Source organism: Ochlerotatus camptorhynchus, unplaced genomic scaffold (genome assembly GCF_037179485.1).
Source record: "Ochlerotatus camptorhynchus isolate MF236.1 unplaced genomic scaffold, CSIRO-AGI_Acam_v1.1 ptg000713l, whole genome shotgun sequence".
NCBI classification, from domain to species: domain Eukaryota; kingdom Metazoa; phylum Arthropoda; class Insecta; order Diptera; family Culicidae; genus Ochlerotatus; species Ochlerotatus camptorhynchus.
The window spans coordinates 43,317-64,974 of NW_027041188.1; positions in this window are offsets into that span (position 1 = coordinate 43,317).

The following is a 21,658-nucleotide window of genomic DNA, read 5'->3' on the forward strand; positions in this document are numbered from 1 at the left end:
AACCGACTTTGCTCGGGAACCCATACTACCTTCATAGATGCCACGGGAGGGAAAATTTGTGTTAGTAGGAAATAGAATTTATTTAGGAATCTCTATTCGGCAATATAAAGTAAAGGTTATATGAAAATGTAAACAAATTTAAATTAATACACAAAGAAAGATCTCACCAAAATAATCTGCTATAAGCCTGTCTTTCCATGTTTTCGAAGCTGTTTCATGCATCATCCTTGCCAATACTCTCCATCAAGCGTTTTCTTTTCACACCGAAGCATTGAAACCATTCATCACTCTTTCGCCTGCGTTACTGTATTGGAAGCAAACCGCAGGATTCACAACAGAATGCGCAGACCCTGAACAGTTCCACACAGATTCGCAATTTACGATTTTGATGAAACTTTGCACAGTTGTTTGTTATTGCCCAGCATGCCATTTTACATATATGGTTCCCTAGTTTTGCATACGACCAACGCTTGAAAAGGGCTTATATAAAAATGATACGCATCAATAGAAAAATATATATCTCGTGAACGATTTGTTTGATCGAGATGGTGTGTTAGAAGAAGTTGCGGACAAGTATTGTGCCTTCCAAGAAAAAATATACACTGTAAAAAAATAAATAGTAAATTTTTTACAAAAAAAAAATTAAAATTACACAAATTGCATATTATTTTTAAATTATTTTTTTTTCATATTTATTTTGTAGTTCAGATAAAGTAATACCTACTGACACTGTGCATTTGCTGGGCAAATCATAAACAAAACAGTTATGAATTATTGAAAAAATAAGTATTTTCCAAAATACCACCTACAGTTATCGAATATCTTTAAAATAGTTTTTATATTAAAACACATCAAATTCACATCAAAAAAGCTCATAATGCTTAAATTGCCCAAAGTTGTTATTTTCGAGATATACGTACACGCAGAAAAAATTATTTTAAACGTAATAATATTTGACGAAAAATCAATGAGAATTTCATTTTGTTTTGGCTGCAAAGGAAATCATTTTTGTTTCAACAATCCAGTATTTTTGTTCCTCCCTCCCCTTGGCTAGTTTTTGCACCTTGCTGCTGGTGGGCGGGCTTAATTTCATGGTTTATAGTGGAGTGTTGGAGACGGTCGGTTTGGGGCCGGCGTTGCTGGCTCATGCAGCGATAGAATGGCGTCATGGGCAGGCAATGGGGATTACTAAGCTTCCCCTCTCTGATGAACCACTACATGATAAAACCAAAGATCTAGTCCAGCAGTGATAGTATCACACTTGTTACTCCTTTGATTGAGAGCCGCGTCGTAGTACGCTTACGTATAGGCACTGACGTTGGGTGCGATACTTGCGGGTTCTGCCGCAAATCACTCTTATTTGATTTATTTTTACGCAGATTGATTTATTTAGGTTTGCAAGGGATTTATACTATTGAAATATTTCAGAAAGTGCCCTACGGTGCTGCTTCTATTTGCGTGACAAGCTTTCATTGTTGTTTTCATTGAATTATTACTCAGGAAACAATGTTAAACATCATTTTTGTACATGGTATTGTAACTAATCTTATATGTGCTTCATTTTGATTTGGGATAAGTGTTTGAACTATGGCTCGGGATTTCTACTGTGGCGTGCTTCTATTGTGACATACCCATACGTATTTTTGTGGTGCGACATAGTGGAAACGTGTGAGCACAGCTAGGAAACTAACTTCAAAATGAAGCATTTTAGTCACATGAAGGTTTTACCTGGGTCGAACTAAGATATAATAAATAGGTATAGGCCAAAATCAAAAATACTTGAAACACGTTTAATTTTAGATTACAAGCACAAGTGCAGGTACTTAATAAAGCTCGGGTTATGATTGATTAGGTGAATTAGAGCTTTTAATAATTCATTAAATTAGACTAATGAGATATCATAATCATTAAATGAACTTAAATAAGAAACTTCAGAAAGTCTAATGACATTTAGTAGATTAGCAAAAGAATTAGGATGCGGGGGGTCCGCTTAGGGAGGCAACTAACCTTTAAAGTTGTAGAATAAATCTTCTTATTTAGTCTTGAACTTTAATAAGAAAACGCAAGCAGACCAATAGCATTAAGCAGATTAACTAAGAGAGGAATAGTTTAGGAAATAAGTAAAAGTAGAGGTATGTGACAATTAATAACCTTTAAACTTTTGGAGGTATTGTATTCCCCTGAGTTTGTTGTACTCGATTACTATATTATTCTCTCAATACGCGAAATCTCTTATATATGCGGTTAAAGCATTTTTTTTTTTTTTTTTTTTTTTTTTTTATTCTTTATTTAAGAGATTTTTAGCCTTAGGCTAGTTCATCTCTAATTTGAGTTAACTTATTCCTTAGTGTTCAAGTACTTACATTTGAAAACAGCAGTCAATGTTAATCTATGAACTTAACCCTACGTAAAATCGATCTTTCCTTATGAGGTATTGATTCATGTTTAACTTTTCGCGGCTGTCGGAATCAACGCGCCTACGTCTACGGAGCTTACGCAGGAGTGATTCACAATGCGGTAGAGCTCACCAAAAGTTTTTTGAGCTTCTGTAGTATAGAATTTGTTCGGTATAGTCGCGAAATCTTGAAACGATTGATACGTGCGGTAAAATAACTAAATTGAAACAAAGCTCAACAGTAAAATAAGGAAACCAAAATTAATCAACTTACCAACATAGGCTATCACATTTATTTTGGTGGCACTCTTTAAGTGATAATATTTAAGCTGTTTTTTCTCTGCGGTTGTTTTGCGTGGCGTTCACAATTTGCGCGATTTTCGTAATCTTACGTAATTTAGATGTTTAGCTCTAAACGGTTTTACTGACTCTAGGTCGTTCCTTAAGCGGTGTTGGTACAGGTTAAACCTTTGCCTACGTCTACGGAGCTTACGCAGAAGTGATACGCAATTCGGTAGAGCTTGTCAAACACTTTTGAGCTTATGTAGTATAGAATTTGTTCGGTGCGGTCGCGAAATCTTGAAATCATTGATACGTTCTTTAAATTAACTAATTTGATAAAAAGCTCAGTAGTAAGTAAGTAGAATATCTAGGGAGGAAACCAAAATTAATCAACATGCCAACATAGGCTATCACATTTATTTTGGTGGCACTCTTTAAATGATAATAAGCCTTTTTTTCTCGCTTCAGTTGTCTCGCACGGCTTTCGGAATTCGCGCGGTTTTCGTAACTTACATAATTCAGATATGCCGGCGCCGGTGGTGTAGTGGTAAGCGTGACTGCTTTCCAACACCCCGATGGGTCTGGGTTCAATCCCAGCCGAGGTCGGTGGGATTTTTCTGAGGCATAAAAATCTCTGGTCACGTCTTCCTTCGGAAGGGAAGTAAAGCCGTTGGTCCCGGCCCATGTGTGTTGTGAATGGGTACGATATCCTACGCAGGTGTGGAAGCTGCCTTCCTGCACATTCGATTGCCGTCAATGGATGGCAATCGATGTCCGTCGGTGATTGGCACTAGATTGCGGAACAGAGACCGACGTTAAATAAAGGCAAAAATAATTCAGATATTTCGTTCGAAACGGATTAACTTATTCAATCGGTTTACTACGCGGATGTATCTACGCGCACACGTCACAGCATTTTTTCTATAACTATCTTGAAACAATACATACGGAATCCAGTGTTCAAGCGGCCAACATAGGCTAGTTCTTCTCGGAGATGAACTAGCCATAGGCTAAAAATCTCCTTAATAAAGAACTAAAATAAAGGGTTGTGTCCTATACACGACCGCAGTATGACGTAGAACCACGCAAAATTTATGTATGTCATGCATTTTTGACTATTATACTTTACCTTAAATTTAAATGTTAAGGTTATGGTTCACTTTTTTCCCTTCATTTGTTTTCCGTGCTGAGCACCAATGCTACCGACGCCAGGGAGGCAGCTCTCTCACCTGGACTCTACCTATCGACCCATCAACTCATGCACCGGTTTGACACTTTTCTTTACTTTTCCGCGTTTCGGTTAGGCTCATTCCTAATTGTGAAAGGTGATCACGCCGTCTACCTTTAGACGCTGACGGTCCTGTCTGTTTTTATCTTTTCAGGTTAAAGCAGGCGAGGCATAGATTCGATTAATACGACTGGGTTAGGGAAAATCGTTTATTTCATGAAAACAATAAAATTATCATTTGTACATTTTTCAAATATTTTTTGTTGAATATGAAAAAAAAATATTTATTTCGGCAGATTTGTAATGTTATATCCTATCGATTGGCGTATTTAGATTTTATTTTCATTTATAAATGACAAAGTTAGAAAAGTTCAAAACCTAACACTATTTCACCACACATATTTTTTGATTTGCACCCCAGTATAGTCGACAAAGACGTAGTTCTACGTCAAAAAAAATTAAAGGGTTGTGTCTTAGGCACGACCGCAGTTTTGAGATAGAACCACGCAAAATTGTTGTTTGTCGTGCATTTTTGACTATTATACTTATTATTATAAGATGGGGCGGGCAGAACGTTTCTTTTGTGTAGAATATGGAAAAAAGGATGGACTTTGGATGTTAAACTAATTGCATATACAGCAATTCCATAGAAAAAAGTTATAGTGGGTCTCAGAATTTCATGAAAATTGGTATAGTTCTTCCTTATCAAAAAATATTAGACTCGTATTTTTTTTTATTGCGCCATTAGGGTGACCATTTCCGTGTTAGGGTGGTCCAAAAAATCATTTTTTTTCAAAAACGTCTTTTTTCAAAAATTTATAACTTCTGAACCTCTTGACCGATTTTTACGATTGACCCTTCAAATGAAAGATGTTTTAATGTTGTTTTAAGAAAAATTATGAAACACTCAGAGATATTTGATTTTGTAGGAAAAAATATGTTACAAATGCTTTTTCTTGATTTTCACTGCGAGGGTCTTTAACAACTTCTTATTTTAGTATTTTTAATTGAAAGATCATTTAATTTTACATAACATATTAAAAAATTAGCAATGTCGAAGAAGCAGTTTTAGAGATACAGTTTTTTTTTAAATAAAAAATTATTGTTCCACGATATATGCACCACACGTGCATGGAAACGATGAAGACGCAAGGTAGTTCACAATGCGTCTCCATCGAGTCACAGCAGCTGTGACTAATGAAATCTATGAGTAGCTTACAAGCTGGGTGCAACATTCAGTTCAACCTGCGGGCCGTCCATAAACCACGTAGACCAAGTTTTAAACATTGCAGATCCTACCTCCCCCCTCGTATACTTTACTAAAATTTTAAAATATTTTTACCGAGCGTATACTGTGGCTGGACTCCCCTCCCCCATTGAAGTCTCCGTGACTTTAAAACAGGCCCCAGTTTGACATTATTAATTTTGGTATCAAAATTCTGGGAGAAGTACTTAAATGCTACATATAATGACGAGGTCGAAGAAAAATAAGTAAAACATGAAGCATTTATTTTCTTTAATTACAATTTCACACATTTTTCTTCCGTTGAAAATGAATACCGTTTGACAATAATATACTTTTCGTTTTGAGGCTTAAAACTATGGAATGACTGTGTCCCCGAAATTTGGTTCACATGTATATAACGGTTTTTCAATTTTCTTTCCATTTTATTGTAATCGGATTCCGAAAAAAACTGATAGTGTATTTTTGAATCTGGCTTAGAAATAGCCCATGAGTAAAGTTCTTGGGCCGTTGTTATATGGTGGCCTTGCAAACTCGCTTTCGCAGCGTTTCGTTTTAATACTCCTCCCAAAGCATCACAAGGGCCCTTTCCATGACAAGTTGCGAAAAAATTCCACTCGGCCACTACATTAAAACATCTTTCATTTGAAGGGTCAATCGTAAAAATCGGTCAAGAGGTTCAGAAGTTATAAATTTTTGAAAAAAGACATTTTTGAAAAAAAAAATGATTTTTTGGACCACCCTAACACGGAAATAGTCACCCTAATGGCGCAATAAAAAAATACGAGTCTAATATTTTTTGATAAGGAAGAACTATACCAATTTTCATGAAATTCTGAGACCCACTATAACTTTTTTATATGGAATTGCTGTATATATAGGTACCAGATAAGTTTTACAGTCAGTAGTTGGTAATTTACCACCATAATATCATCGGATGTATGTCTCCTCTTAAGCAATTGTTTTGAAAATTTTGGCTTTTGTTTTTACTTATAATTGTAGTTTGCTTAAAATTTATTTCCCGGAAAAAAAAGTGATCGTCAAATCCATGCCTTTTTTGAGTTGACGTTATAGACGAGGGGAGGGGGAGAGGGGTACAACGTAGACAGAGTTTAATGGGAGGAGGGGAGTTGGCAATTATCCACAGCTCATACAAATTTTAAAAAATGTATGAACGATTGCCTACGCATGTGGAGGGAGGGGGAGTCAAGAATCCCAAAAAACTGTCTACGTAGTTAATGAACAGCTTCTAATTGTGGTTTGCTTAAAATTTATTTCCCGGAAAAAAGTGATCGTCAAAGTCCATGTCTTTTTCGAGTTGTTGTTAAGGGGGGGAGGAGGTTTTACATACAAAATTTTCTATGTTTCATTCCTCACTGCACTGTGGTTGCCTACTTCGAAGGCGCAAATTTATTCCAAAAATAGGGTTGTTAATGAAACTTGGACTGTAAGTCCGTTTCAGAGGGAGGATATTACATTTGTTATTTGGAATTGAGATTTGAAAATTTCAGGAGGTCTTGTGTGTTGTGTTTTGCACAAATTTATCCAAGAAGTTGTACTTAAAGATTTTAGTTTTTTTTCGTATATAGTGAAGTTTATAAAATAAACTGTTCATTATATTCTTATCCTTTCAATGAGTATCGTTGTTACTGATATATCCACATATCCTACCGATGGTGAGCTGAGCTGGCAGTAAAAACGCCAAATCATGTCGTGTAAAAACACCAAATAACGTTACATTCTTGAATTTCCCCGTGTCAAATGGTTAGTCATATTATTCGATTTTCTTTTGATTTTTTTTTTCTAAATTGAGTTTTTTCCGTTTATTAAAAAAAACTAAATAGATTCTCTGCAATTTCTTTTCTGATACATTTTAAGTTAAGAGTTTTTGAAAAATACATTAGTTAAAACACATACGCCCTTTTGAAATTAAGTCTTGAGTCGAAATGGTCCCTTGACCTGTGAAAAAACATAATCGCCCTCATCGAAGATGTGTGAAAATCCAAATCAGAGAGGCAGTGTTGGCAAATTCATCAATCAAATAATAATTTTTCACTCTCATACGCTCTAAATATAACGCGTGATATTGGAACAAAATATCATGCTTGATATTGATTTTACAAGCTCCTTTGATATTGCTGAGAGCTGACTCGACACAAACATGATTCCGTTCCACATCGTTTTCTTAGAAAGAGAAAGTATAGTTTACTGTCTCACGAAGTGCCTGCTGCCAGCCGTTATGGAAGTTTCGGTTCCATTCGGGTGTAAAGCAAAAATCATTAAACTCAATCTCACCACGGTTTGATGAGATTTGCAGTTGGTAAGTTTTGTTAGCTTGATATTCCGAGCTGCGATATCACAGCTTGCAAAATCAACCGCAGATGTTTGCTTGTTAATTTTTGTCTACGAAAATCAAGCGTGATCTTGGACATTGGTGAGATTTGATTTTTTGATATTTTTCCAACACTGCTGAGAGGGTTGAGCTTGAGCAGAAAATTGCTATATGACACCTGACACACCGGGCCTCGATCGAAAATTAATCAGTGTGAAAAGTGATTCCCAACAAATAATTTGTGCTGATTAAAGGGTGAATAAGCAAATTTATGCGTAAATAAGCTCTTACTATGCTTGCAATGTTTGTTGGGGTTGCAATAAATTTGGCTCTAACTAAAAGGAAATTTAATCAGCTTTTCAAAAATCACATCCTTAAATTTGGAAAACTTTCAGAAGTTAGCAAAAAATAATATTTTTTTTAACTAGTCTAATAAACTGCACACACCCATTTGAAGACAACACAAACGTGCTATCAAAGTAGGTTTTGTTAAAAGCTATGACCCTAGCAGCACACTTGTCATTTAACTGTTGTGGTTACTTTTATGCACCTTATTTCAGTCACAATCAAGTTGCAGCAACATATTTTGATGGATGTGTGTTGCTTGGGGAGTATCGGTAACACACTTTTTAAACAAATTATTGCAATAAAAATGGGCGACTGGTAATCAGGTTTTGTAAGGAGTCATCTGACTGTGCACTGTGGCCTAGGCTTATCATTACATCAAAAGATAACATTTGCATGTAAGAAGTAAGCAGAGTAAGAACATTCAAAATCCCACTTTTCTCGTGTACACATTAGCTTCGGTATCTGGACAGTGCAATAGAATCTAGCCATAACGGCAGTTGCATTCTGGCAGAAACTATTCGGTTCTGATGCTGAAATGATGCTCGCAGAAAATTTAATAATTGTAATTTCTTCTATTGTGTATGATAACCATATTTCGAAAAAAAAAAAATCAATTCACACCATGTGTAGTGCAATGGCAGCTGTTTGTTTTATAAGTGTTTGTCCCAGTGGCACGTGATTGTAGCAGATATTTTTGGTATGTTCGGCTTCTGTATTATCCGACAACAGCAGTGCATTTTGCGTCCATGCTATTCTCCCGCAGTGGGTTTCATTGCTAAATAACTTCTCGTATCCCACGTGAGTGATACGCTTTGATTAAATTGTGTTTCTTATTTTCGTCTCCGTTCCTAGCCTTAACGTGTACAATGATTCAGACCTGTGCCGTGTGGTAGAAGAGAAACATCTAGGTTTAGTGCAGTGCAATGTCCAAGCCCGTTGACTGCAGAGTTTCTCTTCAATTTTCTCGATGTAATGCTATGTTTGCGTCGGGCATACGCCTCTTGCAAACGTATCAGGTTCAAATTCACAACGACTCCGCAGGGATCTTATGACGTGTTTGTGTGCTTTCATTCTAATAGCAAGAAAAGGTTTCCACACATGTTATGGATTTGGAATTAATTACAACTTGAACTACTCTGCTTGAAGTTATTACGGAGGTCATACTAAAACTTTCATTTCGGTCACGTAATTGATTTCGCCCATTAGCTCTACTATGTTAGCAGTGTTACATATACATATACCGAAAATTACATTTGATTCAAGAGTATGCAATAAATAACCAATAAAGGATATCCTTAGCTTTCAGTATACCAAGCAACAATAACTATAAAACTCGATTTCGCATGGGACCACTTAGTTTCCGCAGTTGCTTTGCCGTTTTTCGAGCTGCCCCTTTATTAGCCAAAGTCTATCTGCTGGGGATGTAACGCACCACACGATATTTTCATACAGGGGTATGCGTAATAAGGTTCTTTTATCGCTATTCTATGAAGAATTTCCGATTTTACCTGCCGGGTTTTGCTTGATGTGGTTTCGAAAATTAACTGCACTTGATGGCGAAAGTAAATGTATGTGGTTTGTTAGCAACTACCGGTGGTGGCCATAATAACGATTGCAATATATAGCTTAAAGTCGATGAATAACCGAACTTTTGGGCACCGATGCGAAACTAGCACTGGTAAATAACATAAATTAACCTAAACCTTAATACACTGCCGGGGACAGGCATCGATTCACGGCAACATAAAACTGGATAATAGTATGGATTCTGGGAACCAGATTAAATTCTTGTTTACGAGAATGACCACTTCAATAGCATACGATGTAGATGTCTTTTATGTGTGCATACATTATTTTTTCCATGTGCAATAAAAGTTTGCCATATGTATCGTCTTGTTAAGAAAAAAATTAAAGGGTTGTGTCTTAGGCACGACCGCAGTTATGACATAGAACCACGCAAAATTGATGTTTGTCATGCATTTTTGACTATTATATTTATTATTATGAATGGGGCGGGCAGAACGTTTCTTTTGTGCAGAATATGGAAAAAAGGATGGACTTTGGATGTTAATCTAATTGCATATATATAGGTACCAGATATGTTTTACAGTCAGTAGTTGGTAATTTACCAACATAATATCATCGGATGTATGTCTCCTCTTAAGCAATTGTTTTGAAAATTTTGGCTTTTGTTTTTACTTATAATTGTAGTTTGCTTAAAATTTATTTCCCGGAAAAAAAGTGATCGTCAAATCCATGTCTTTTTTGAGTTGACGTTATAGACGAGGGGAGGGGGAGAGGGGTATTTTGCATATCCAATTCTCATTCCTCATTATGTGACAGGCAAGGAATCAAAAATATCTCCAAATGACAAAATAACAAGCGATCAACGAACCGAATAATAACGCTATGTCAGAAGTGGAAAACAATAATGATATAATCTTCACCGTTCTTTTTCATGACAAGCAGCTCGTGCGACCCAACTCATTCGGGGCGGTAGAAGGAAACGAGCAAATTGTTGGCAAGCTGCTTCACGAAGTAAAGCCGAAGATGATACACGTGTGTTAATGGGAATTTTTTTTTGGTATGTCTTTTCCCGATTCATATCAAGCTATGTCCTCATCCGTGTATATTGCAACAAAGCAGGCAAGCAATATATCATTATCCTTCTACCACTCGGATCGAGCTTTGTTACAGAGCGAGTTTGTCATGGTAGTCGTAGCAACCGTTTTGTCTGTATCGTTGGTTGCTTTATGTGTTTGGATTCGCTGGTGACAGGTGATCACGCCGTGATCCACCTTTATCCTTGCTTGCTGCAGGACCAAGGGCCACGCCGTCCGAAGCGGTAATGAGCACAGGCACGACAGAAGCGCTGTTTTATATCTTTTCAGGTTCAAGCAGAACGATGTGCAACCGTACCTGACAGGATTTCCCGCCGTTTTTTATGAATGGAGCGGGCGGAAAGTTTCTTTTGTGCAGAATATGTAAAAAAGGATGGACTTTGGATGTTAATCGAATTGCATATACAGAGGTACCAGATATGTTTTAAAGTCAGTTGTTGGTCATTCATCAAATGTATGCAATTTTTTTTTTTTGAAAATTTTGGCTCCGCGTGTAAAAAATTGTTTTTATATATGAGAGGCTGTTCTTAAACAACGTAGACAGAGTTTAAGAGGGGGGGGGAGTTGTCAATTATCCACAGCCCATACAAATCAAAAAAAAAAAATGTATGAACAATTGCCTACGCATGTGGAGGGAGGGGGAGTCAAGAATCCCAAAAAAATTGTCTACGTAGTTAATGAACAGCTTCTAATTGTGGTTTGCTTCAAATTTATTTCCCGGAAAAAAGTGATCGTCAAAGTCCATGTCTTTTTCGGGTTGTTGTTAAGGGAGGGGGGTGTTGAGGGAGGGGGTTTTACATACAAAATTTTCTATGTTTCATTCCTCATTGTGGTGGTCATGGTCACGCCGTGATCCACCTTTAGCCGCTGACTTGGTCCTGCTTGCTGCAGCACCTAGTGCAACGCCGTATGAAGCGGTAATGAGCAGAGTCAGGAAAGCAGCGCTGTTTTATATCTTTTCAGGTTCAAGTGATTTGCAACCTAGTGGTATTCGTTTATGATGACTAGGTTTGGGAAAAACGTTTAGTTCATGAAAATAGTGATAAAATTATGATTTGCGCATTTTTCAAAAGTGTTTTAATTAAAAATTGGAAAAGTATTTATTTCAGCAGATTTTTTAAGTAATATCCTATCGATTGGCGTATTTGGATTTTAATTTCGTCTATAAATGACAAAGTTACAAGCGTTCAAAACCCAACACTATTTCACCACATATATTTTTGATTTGTACCCCAGTATAGTCGATAAAGACATAGTTCTACGTAAAAAATATACATACACTACCACTCATAAAGTATGGTACCGTTCAGAAAGGTATTGCAACACTCATTTGAATATTGAACCAGGTTAGCATCTCCTAAAACAGTTACATTTATGATACTATATCTTGAAACCCTGATTTTTTGCAAAGGTGATGTCGTGAGTAAAGTTGTTCAGAAGGCCAAGTGCGTCCGGAAGGGGGACAGTTTGGTTTGGAATTCCATCGCTACATGGCGCTAGTGTGCACGAAAAAATAAGCATGTTTGCATTTATTTTATCTCGTGATCCCGACCTACTAGGAAATTCGAGTCTTCATCAAAGTAGTTCAGAAGACCAAGGTTAGAAAATTTCCCGCCTTCCCTGAGCATAGACTATGATTGTACTTGCACACAATTATACTAATGCACAAATGGTGCAGGTATCGAAAGCTCTCAAAGAATAACTATGGAACTGCATCTAGAACACTAAGTTGTGAACACACAATAAGTTAATATGCGATAAGTAATAAACTTGAAATACAAAGAAGAAAAAGAAGAAGAAGATGGCGATTAAATGAGATATTTGTGTTATATATCCTTTCGAGCAAATTGAAACCTACGTGGTTGCCGTACCCTCTCCATGGACATGGAGGTTGACGGTACTGAAGCAAACGGTTATCTTTATATCTGCAACTATGATGATTTCCCATAGTGAAACATATCACCTTCATATTGCTTCCGTATGCCTCAAACGATTAATTCTTGGTTGTCAATAGAACTTCCACGATGAAATCGGCTGCTTCATGCAGACTGAGCAATTCTGATTGTAGTATCGAATTTGTTTTGTGTACAGAGGTTGCACCCATCGAACTCGGCTCAGGATAATTCTTCTTGAATTGGTCAGGCAGGCGAGCAAGTATGCAAGAGTTTTTACCAATGATTTTAACAACTGTCAGCATGTTGAAAATTGATTTACAACTATCCTGCAGGAGGACACCTGCCAGGTGATTTCAATACATCAGTGAGTAACAATTCGTATTTTCTTTGCAGGATGGATTGATTAATAATCTGGATATGATTTTACCTCTTAATACTGCATGAGTACGGTCATTTGTTACTCAAAAACCAGGAAATTGATAAGTATTTTGCACGAATTATGCTGCAATTCTGAAACATTATTCTTGGACAATGACCAAAGATCCCCGGTAGAATGAAATCGATGTTGTTTTCTTTTTTTTTTTCTATTTCCAAAAGACTACCGCTGCCGAGCAGCTATTGAACAAACTCAATTAGATGATGCCCAGAGGGATAAAACCGGTGCAAGTTGCGGCCAACGAGAAGCCATCGTTCATGGATTTCATCGGGGTGTATTTTAGGTCACATTTAGATACAAACGCGATCAGTACCAAATAAAATGCTTCCGTTTTTGCTTTACCTTGAAAACTGACGGTATTATAGAGTAAATGTTCAAATTTGTGACCTAGCACAGGTTTTCAGCACTACCATACCAGCTAAAAACTCAAAACTTCATGTTTAACATATTATTCGGTTTTGTCATTGTCAAATCGTCAGATGCATTCTAAATAGGTAAATGGTCTATTAATTTAATGAAAAAGGACCTCCTTTTATAGGTATTAAGGTTTACAATTAGTACATTTACCCTAGTAATTTTATCTAACAAACTATTCGTTTTAAATGTAATGTAATCACTTTTTTTTTATATAAACTCATTTCAATCCAGCTACTTAATACTTAGGAATAAATTAGCACATAGACGCTTTCATTAAACCACGTAGGTACGGTTCAAAGAATTCAAAAAATCTGATGACTTTTCGCATGAGGGGGTTAAACACCTTTTAAAAACTATCTACGTAGGTTATATAGTAACTTATTATGCTCTGAGGTCGGGGTGTAGTTTTTCTTTTCCTGCAGCATATTGTCACGCGAACCTGACATATATTAACTGATAGGACTATAATACAAAGATGGGGCTCGAAAATACAGATTCTCATTGATAATATAAGTAATTGAGTATCAAACATTGATTAAGCCATAGATTTGCTAATCAATTTAATTATTTATTTTATATCTCATCTGGGAATCTCCTAATTTGTTAAGCTATAATTAACAAAGCAATTTTTAACTCAAAATCAGAGCTTTGTTAAGTTTATCTTCTTTTATCATTCTCTCATTATTATGTATCTCTGATTCCACACGTTATTGTAGGAGATCAGATAGTACTAGTATTACGTTTCGTTGTTAATTGTGTTTGTTCCCTGCGAACGACTGGAAGTTTTTTCTCGGATCCTGACGATGTCACTACGTCATATGGACAACATCCTCAACAAAGATCTAAAAATTATATTTATTGATCAGTGAACTTTATTTGCTTAGTATTTCTCAAATAGAGTACCGGAATGCAAAATCAGGCCTATTATGCTTCTTCGCTTGATTTGTTAGGTAAATACGACTATATGAATGGCATAATTTCATTAACATGGACACAATATTGACAAGTTGCCTCATTCCTGCGATTTAGAAATAGGTCCGAATAGTGAGCATAGGACTACTTTGCATCCAGTAGCCCTATCTCATACTAAAATCAACTTACAGTTTTACCGTAACCATACTTTGGATGCTGGTTATCAATATCATCGGGTACATCCTCACATCATCGCTCGTTCTGTGGTCTATATGCACGTGGAACACTGTGTGTCCAGCCTGCGCGTCGTCCTGAAAGATAACCGTAGATAATGAATCTTTATACCTGGCAACTTTCTGGCATCTCTTTGTCTACATGAGAACATCTTCGAGTTAAAACATTGGTTAAGGAAATTTTCGATTCCGTAAGATTCATTAACAAACTCCGACGAGTAGAAAGCTGTCTAACATGACCGTTCTCTTTCGGTCTAAATCGTTCCATCTGTGTGCCGTGTGCCGTGTTTCAAGGCATATTCTAACACACGTTTGCTAGTTTGGTCCTTCTTGGTCAGCAACCACCATGTCCGAATCCTTTTCGCTGGCTTAAACAGAGTGACGCCTCACATATTAACGACCAAGGCGATACCGTAGCTATTGCGTTTCTTGTTGCAGAACCCCGCGGCTATCTCGCAACATTGGTACTCAGTGTTCCGCGTTGGAAGTAGGATCTCCCACTGGACCCGTTGACTAGGGGTTCTTTTGGAAAAAGCCGAAGGATTTCTGCTCTTTTTCATCAGCGTACTTGCCTTCTACTAACGGAACATCACAGCACTGGAAAATTCTTGGTTAAAATAAAAGTTCTAAAAAATTAATCCATCGCAACACAGGATCTTACGATTTGAAATGCTAGCTTCCCTGGACTCCAGCTCTATCCCAATAGATATTCGTGAAACTTCCGGCGTTGAAAATTAGCTATTTTATTTGGTCTTCAACACGCAGCAAATCGTAAATAAACAACATTGGTTTGACAGAAAGTGATTTTTTTTTCGTTTGGCGATTGCTTCGATTGGTTCGTTCACGAGAAGATGCAAGTGTTTAGCAAGATGCGAGAGTGGCAAGAGAAGACAAAAGCGGATGTCACAGATGGAAACAGATTGTGTACGGCAAATAAATGTATAAAAGATAGGTGAGATTTGTTGTGAAAAGAAGATAATCTGGATGTGTCGCACCCCTCGTGTTTTTCAAGAAAATGCGAGTTTTCCGGATGTTGTAAAAAGACATAGTCGTGCAAGTAAAAGTAAAAATTTAGTAACAGTAACAGTAACTGTAACAAACAGAGTAATCGTAAGACTCGTCCGGTCATTAAACCAAAAGAACCCAAACAAGCTTGCGAAGATACTCGTAAGTTTTTGAAAACACAGTTAGTCGCAAAAACACACAAAATCAGTAATTTTAGGAATGGTAAAGATGGCTCTATTATTGTTGAGTGTGCAACAGGAGCTAAATGATGTGAAAAATGCTATTGGAAACAATCTGGGTGAAAAATATAGTGCTGTTGTTCCCACTTCGGTACCAAGATTGAAAATAGTGGGCATGAGCGATCAGTATTACCCGATGTCTTCATTGATTACTTAAAAAGTGAAAATGAAGACATCGCTATAAATGATGTAAAAGTAGTTAACATGTTTGAAAATCCACGCTTCACTCATAACATTAAACTTGTGTTGTAATTGAAGTCGATGTCGATACGTATAAATGTTTGTTATGTGCAAAAAAAGTTAATGTAGGGTTTGATCGGTGCTCGATAGTTCCCACGACTAATGAGATGCTTCAAATGTGGAGAATTTGGGCCCAAGAGCATGGATTGGAAAAATTGTGAGAGATGTTCTAGGTGCAGCCAACAATGAAAATGAATAAAGAGCGTAAAATGAACTTGGACGTAAACCATGCCGCATGTTTGCCCTATAAAAGACTTTTTGATCAGAAGACAAGCAGCTTGCGTTTCAATAAATAGCTACCAAGTTACAGGAATGTGCATCAATTCGATTTTTTGTATTTGAATATTGCGGCGTTGTCAACAAACTTCGTAGCATTAGGTCAGATTGTTGAGGAAAAACGTCCTCTTTTAGTTTTATTATCTGAAACTCATATTGTAGAAATTGAAGCATATGACCAGCATAGTATTCTGGGATATAGCGTTGCTGCTTGTTTATCACATTCCAGACACCCTGGCGGTGTTGCTATTTTTGTCAAAGAATCAGTTCAATTCAACCATTGTACCAACAAAGTTACTGATGGCAACTGGTTCTTGGACATTACAGTTGTACGTGGCATGAAGATGGGTAATTATGGTGTTTTGTATCATTCTCCCAGCACTAGTGACCAGCGTTTTGTTGAAGTTTTAGAGAACTGGCTCGAAACATTCCTTGATTCTAGTAAATTAAATATATTGGATGGTGATTTTAATATTAATTGGCGTGATAACCATAATTCGAATCATTTGAAGCGTTTAGCTGAGTTTTCAATTTAAAGCAAACGGTAAATACGGTAAATACGCGTATTTCCTGGCACAGTAGAACTTTAATTGACCACGTTTATTCATGATACCATAGTGATTAATGTCTTAGACCATGTTAACGATAACGATAATTTTGTAAAATTGAAGTGCTGGAGGAAATATTCGAAGCAAGTTGTTTAGAATCTTGTTGAGAGGAGCGTTGATTTTCCATTCGCGGCCGGTAACTTAGATGCATCTACAGCTGTTCTTAATAACGCTTTGAAAACATGTACCAATCAAATAGTAGAGCAAAAGTTTGTTTCTTTGAAAAACTCGAACAGCTTGTGCGTCTTAAACGGAAAAGGGACAAATGGTACAAAAAGTTTTGTAGATCAAATAATGACACTCATTGGAATAGGTACATAATCGCTCGTAATAAGTATTCACAATCGATAAAGAAAACTCGGTGTGAATATGTTCAAAGGAAGATTGATCAGCATCAAAACAACAGCAAAGAGTTATGGAAAATTTTGAAATCTTTATTAAAATCTAGTAATTGCAAACCGCGGTCCATAGCTTTTAATGGCACATATATAGAACAGTCAGAACAAGTAATTGCATCTAAATTTAATGATTATTTTGTAGACAGTGTTTCGTTGATTAATCAATCCATCGAATTGGTCGATGAACCTGACGAAATAAAACAGCCAGTTAATAGTAGTTGTAGATTTGAAGATTTTCACCCAATTACATTAGATTTGTTTGCATCATCCAAACCATTTGTGGAATAGTTCTATCTATTGGATCATCATTCGGTTACGGTATTTTAAACGTAGTACATACTACGTCTTTGTGGACTAAACTGGGGCTCAAATAATAAAAAAAAAGTGTGACAAAATAGTGTCAGGTTTAAAACGCATAAATTGGTCATTTATGGATGGATTTCAATTCTTTTCACATCATTTGATTCAGATTTAATGTTAAATTCGTAATTGCAATAACTATAGAGAGAACGAAGAGAAAGATATGAGTCTCTCGTGAGGTTATAAAAGAGCGTACTTGATTTGGTTCGTCTGTGAATTTCATGGTGGTCACATTGTTACCTGAAAAAATATTTAATTATAATAATAATAATTATAATAAAACAATGAAATTACAATGATTTTTACTGTTAAAAATTTATTGTTAAATTGTTTTACGGGAGAAAAAATAAATTTCGATTTTTAACGATACAATGCTCAAACAATGAAAATTAGTGTGATGAGATCAAATCTGTTCGAAAAAAATCACTTAATCAACCCCCATTTTTTACTGTAAATTTATCCAATACCAAGATTTTCATTGAATTTATTCAACTATGAATTTCGTTGTCATTTTATGGTAATGGGCAAACATGTCCAAAGTTGTGACAATAAATATCATGATTACAATGACAATGAAAATCATTGTATTTTTATTGGATTTTTTTTTTTCCTCCCGCTGCGTTGCGGAAAAAAGAGAAAGTTTATTAGATAACGTAAAGCATGATTCACGCAAATTGTGTTCCCCAAATCGAAGATAACTAAATTTATTTTTAATTGACCATTGCGGAAAATTGATAATGGTTTTTTGGGCATAACATTTTGTGCCACCTTGCCATATTTAATGTTACATGGTTGGAGCTGTAATACGTTATAAAACAGCAGTGCTGCTGCAATTTAGACAGTTTCAAGATCTGGATCTCACTGCGGGGGTTGATTTTTATGATAAGTTTGTGCTATAAGAACTGCTCCCACCGTTTATTCGCAAAATCCTCATCATAGATTGATTACTTGCGTAGAAAATCAATTTGGGAAGACATTTTAGCCCAGTACCTTCCAAACTCATAAAACAGATCAAAAACTGTCAAAATCCGGTCGTGAAATTTCAATGTTTAGACGTTTTGTATGGAAAAATATTGAATTTTCACGAACTTTAACGGTAATAACTCACCAATAATGGCCGAAGTTGGCTATTTTCCCACTTACAATAAAACATCCAGAACACACAACCGTTGACACTAATTCAAAATTGAGTAGGATTTTAGCCAAAATCATAGAAAGTGGGATTACTCAATGAGTGACGATAATTTTTTCGTATTTTAAGTCTATGCGTATGCTTTAAGGCTGAGTAATTTTGCTATCGGATTTCGTCATATTTGAGCAGATTTTTTAAGAAAATCGAGGAAAATTGTACTCACTTAGTGAATAACGATTTTGAGTTAAATGTTGCGGTTTTCAACATAGATGTTCAGATCGAATGGATGGTGAGCAGCAAAGTTACATACTTGCTCTTACTTGAAAGCTCAACTAGATAGAAGGTTAGTATAAATAGAAGGTTTTTGGTGAATTTATTCAGATTTATAAGAAATATTGGATGGTGTACAGTTTCGATCAGAACTCTGACACCAGAGATGTAAGTGTGGTTTTGAAATAATCAATGTTTAATTTGAAGTTTTGATTAGCTTTTCTTATTATTCATATACTGTCGCTGTTACTTGTGTAATGAAGACTAAATAAATGTAACGTTTTGGCTTGTAACGTATTGATTTGTCGGTAAAAGATGTGTAATTTTCATGGCATTCTGCTATTTTGCTGCTATTTTGAAATTCAGCTACAAGCAGAAGCTAGCAAAATAGTTTTGGAGAGCGTTTAATCAACTTTTTCACAACCATTATCTAATTTGTCAGTCACACTGCACGCCAATAAACGTTAATGTCACTTTTATACACAAACTAATCAGCTTCTAGATAGAATGTTATTTCCAGAATAGAACAGACACGAACCAATTCATAACTTTTGCATGCGGGTTCATCGCTTAGCTAAATATTTCCCGCGAATACGAAGCCAGATGTCAGTTGTGTGCTTTGGTCAGAAATCTTATTTTTTTTTGGTATGATCATTCATGTCGGTTTTTCGGTGCTATAAGAGCTTGTCTCAACCGTCCCAATAGCCAAAAGTTGCTGACTAAGTTCGCCAGATTTGCTTGTATAGAGGTTGAGTAAAGGTTGCCTCATATCGTGTAACGTTTGAATACAACTTGAGGCTGTATAAATGAAATGAGTGAAGCGTTTACATTGTAAAAATTGTTAGGTGGGTAATGCCTTGTTATTTTTATTTAATTTATATAAAAAACAAACTCAAATGAGAATCAGTTTATCTGTCATAATTTTGCAACATCAAAATATAATGTGCTGTCAGACGCATTTTGAATTTAGTTTCACACATTTGTTATCTGAAAATTTCAATTAAAAGTTCCTAGACCGGACTGTGAATCGAACCCATCCACCTCCAGTATGGTCTTGCTTTATAGCTGTGCCTTTACCGACTGAGCTAGAGGATGCTCCCACACTCAACCGGGAAATGAAAGATTTTACGGATTTGTATGAAAACTATGCAGAATTTTGAATATTTCACGACATGAACAGATTTTGTTATTTTTTTCAATAGCATATTTTTTGACCACATTTTGTTTCCCGAAATGCATTGCGTCTTGAAAATCATCTCGTGATGGTTCTATACAAAAATTTACATCCCTTAAAAACTTACTTCTACGCTCCAGTACATTGTAAGAACCGCTATACATTTTCTGTATGACACATATGCATAGGATGTAATAAATCCAGCCTTACATTGGATGTAAGATAATTGAGCAACATAAAAAACTCGCAGTGCTACATCAATAATGCGGTCGTGCTTCGAACACAACCTTTATTGACGTAGAACTACGTCTTTGTCGACTATACTGGGGTGCAAATCAAAAAATATGTGTGGTGAAGGAGTGTTAGGTTTGAACGCTTGTAACTTTGTCATTTATAGATGAAATTTAAATCCAAATACGCCAATCGATAGGATATTGCTGCTGAAATATATATTTTTCCAATTTTTCTGTAATAAAACTTTTGAAATATACAAATGATAAATTTATCACTGTAGTCATGAAATCAGCTTTTTTCCCAAACCCAGTCATCATAAACGAATACCACTTCGTTGCACATCATTCTGCTTGAAACTGAAAAGATATAAATCAGCGCTTCAGACGGTGTGGCACTAGGTCCTACAGCAAGCAGGACCAAGTCAGCTGCCAAAGGTGGATCACGGCGTGTTCACCACAATGAGGAATGAGACTTAAAAAAACGTTCATATAAAACCCCCTCCCCCTTAACAACCTCTCCTCCTCCCCCTTAACATAACCCGAAAAAAGACATGGACTTTGACGATCATTTTTTTCCGGGAAATAAATTTTAAGTAAACCACAATTATGTAGGTATAAACAATTAATATTTTACATGCAGAGCCAACATTTTCAAAAAAAAAAAAAATTGCTTAACAGGAGACATACACTCGATGAATTACCAACAACTGACTGTAAAACATATCTGGTACCTCTATACATGAAATTATATTAACAACCAAAGTCCATCCTTTTTTTCCATATTCTGCACAAAAGAAACGTTCTGCCCGCCCCCATTCATAATAAAATGGCGGGAAATCCTGTCAGTTGCGGGGCTTAGAAAATATGTTTTGTGCAGAATATGTAAAAAAGGAGGGACTTCGGATGTATTTTTTCTGCAAAATAAGTAAAAACTACAAGGGACAGCCATGTGGTTGTACGCAATGGTGACGTAGAACTACATGGTCTTATATAATAAATGTTAGCTGCAGCAGAAGCTTGTGTTTTGTGTAGGAATAGGAATTTGAGTGTGTTTCTGTCTGTTTATACTCTTACGTATGACTATGATTGCCCTGAAAAGAACCTTTTAATATGGATTTTAGTTGGGACATGTTCAGAAATTTACCTCTTTTAGAAAATCTTGGCGGCCCTGAAAAGTGCCGATGGTAGTAAAGGCTTAAAACCTTTGGAAGATGATGATGACGTGTGATGATGGATTAGCAAATCGGACCGGACTATCCCATATTCTTCGGTTCAATGATTGGGCACTCGCAAGAGTCTCGGCCCGTCTGCTGCAGGACAGGGGTTGAACTGGTGTCTGCGACAGGTTGAAAGGCCGCAACGAGGTAAACCTTAACCTTGC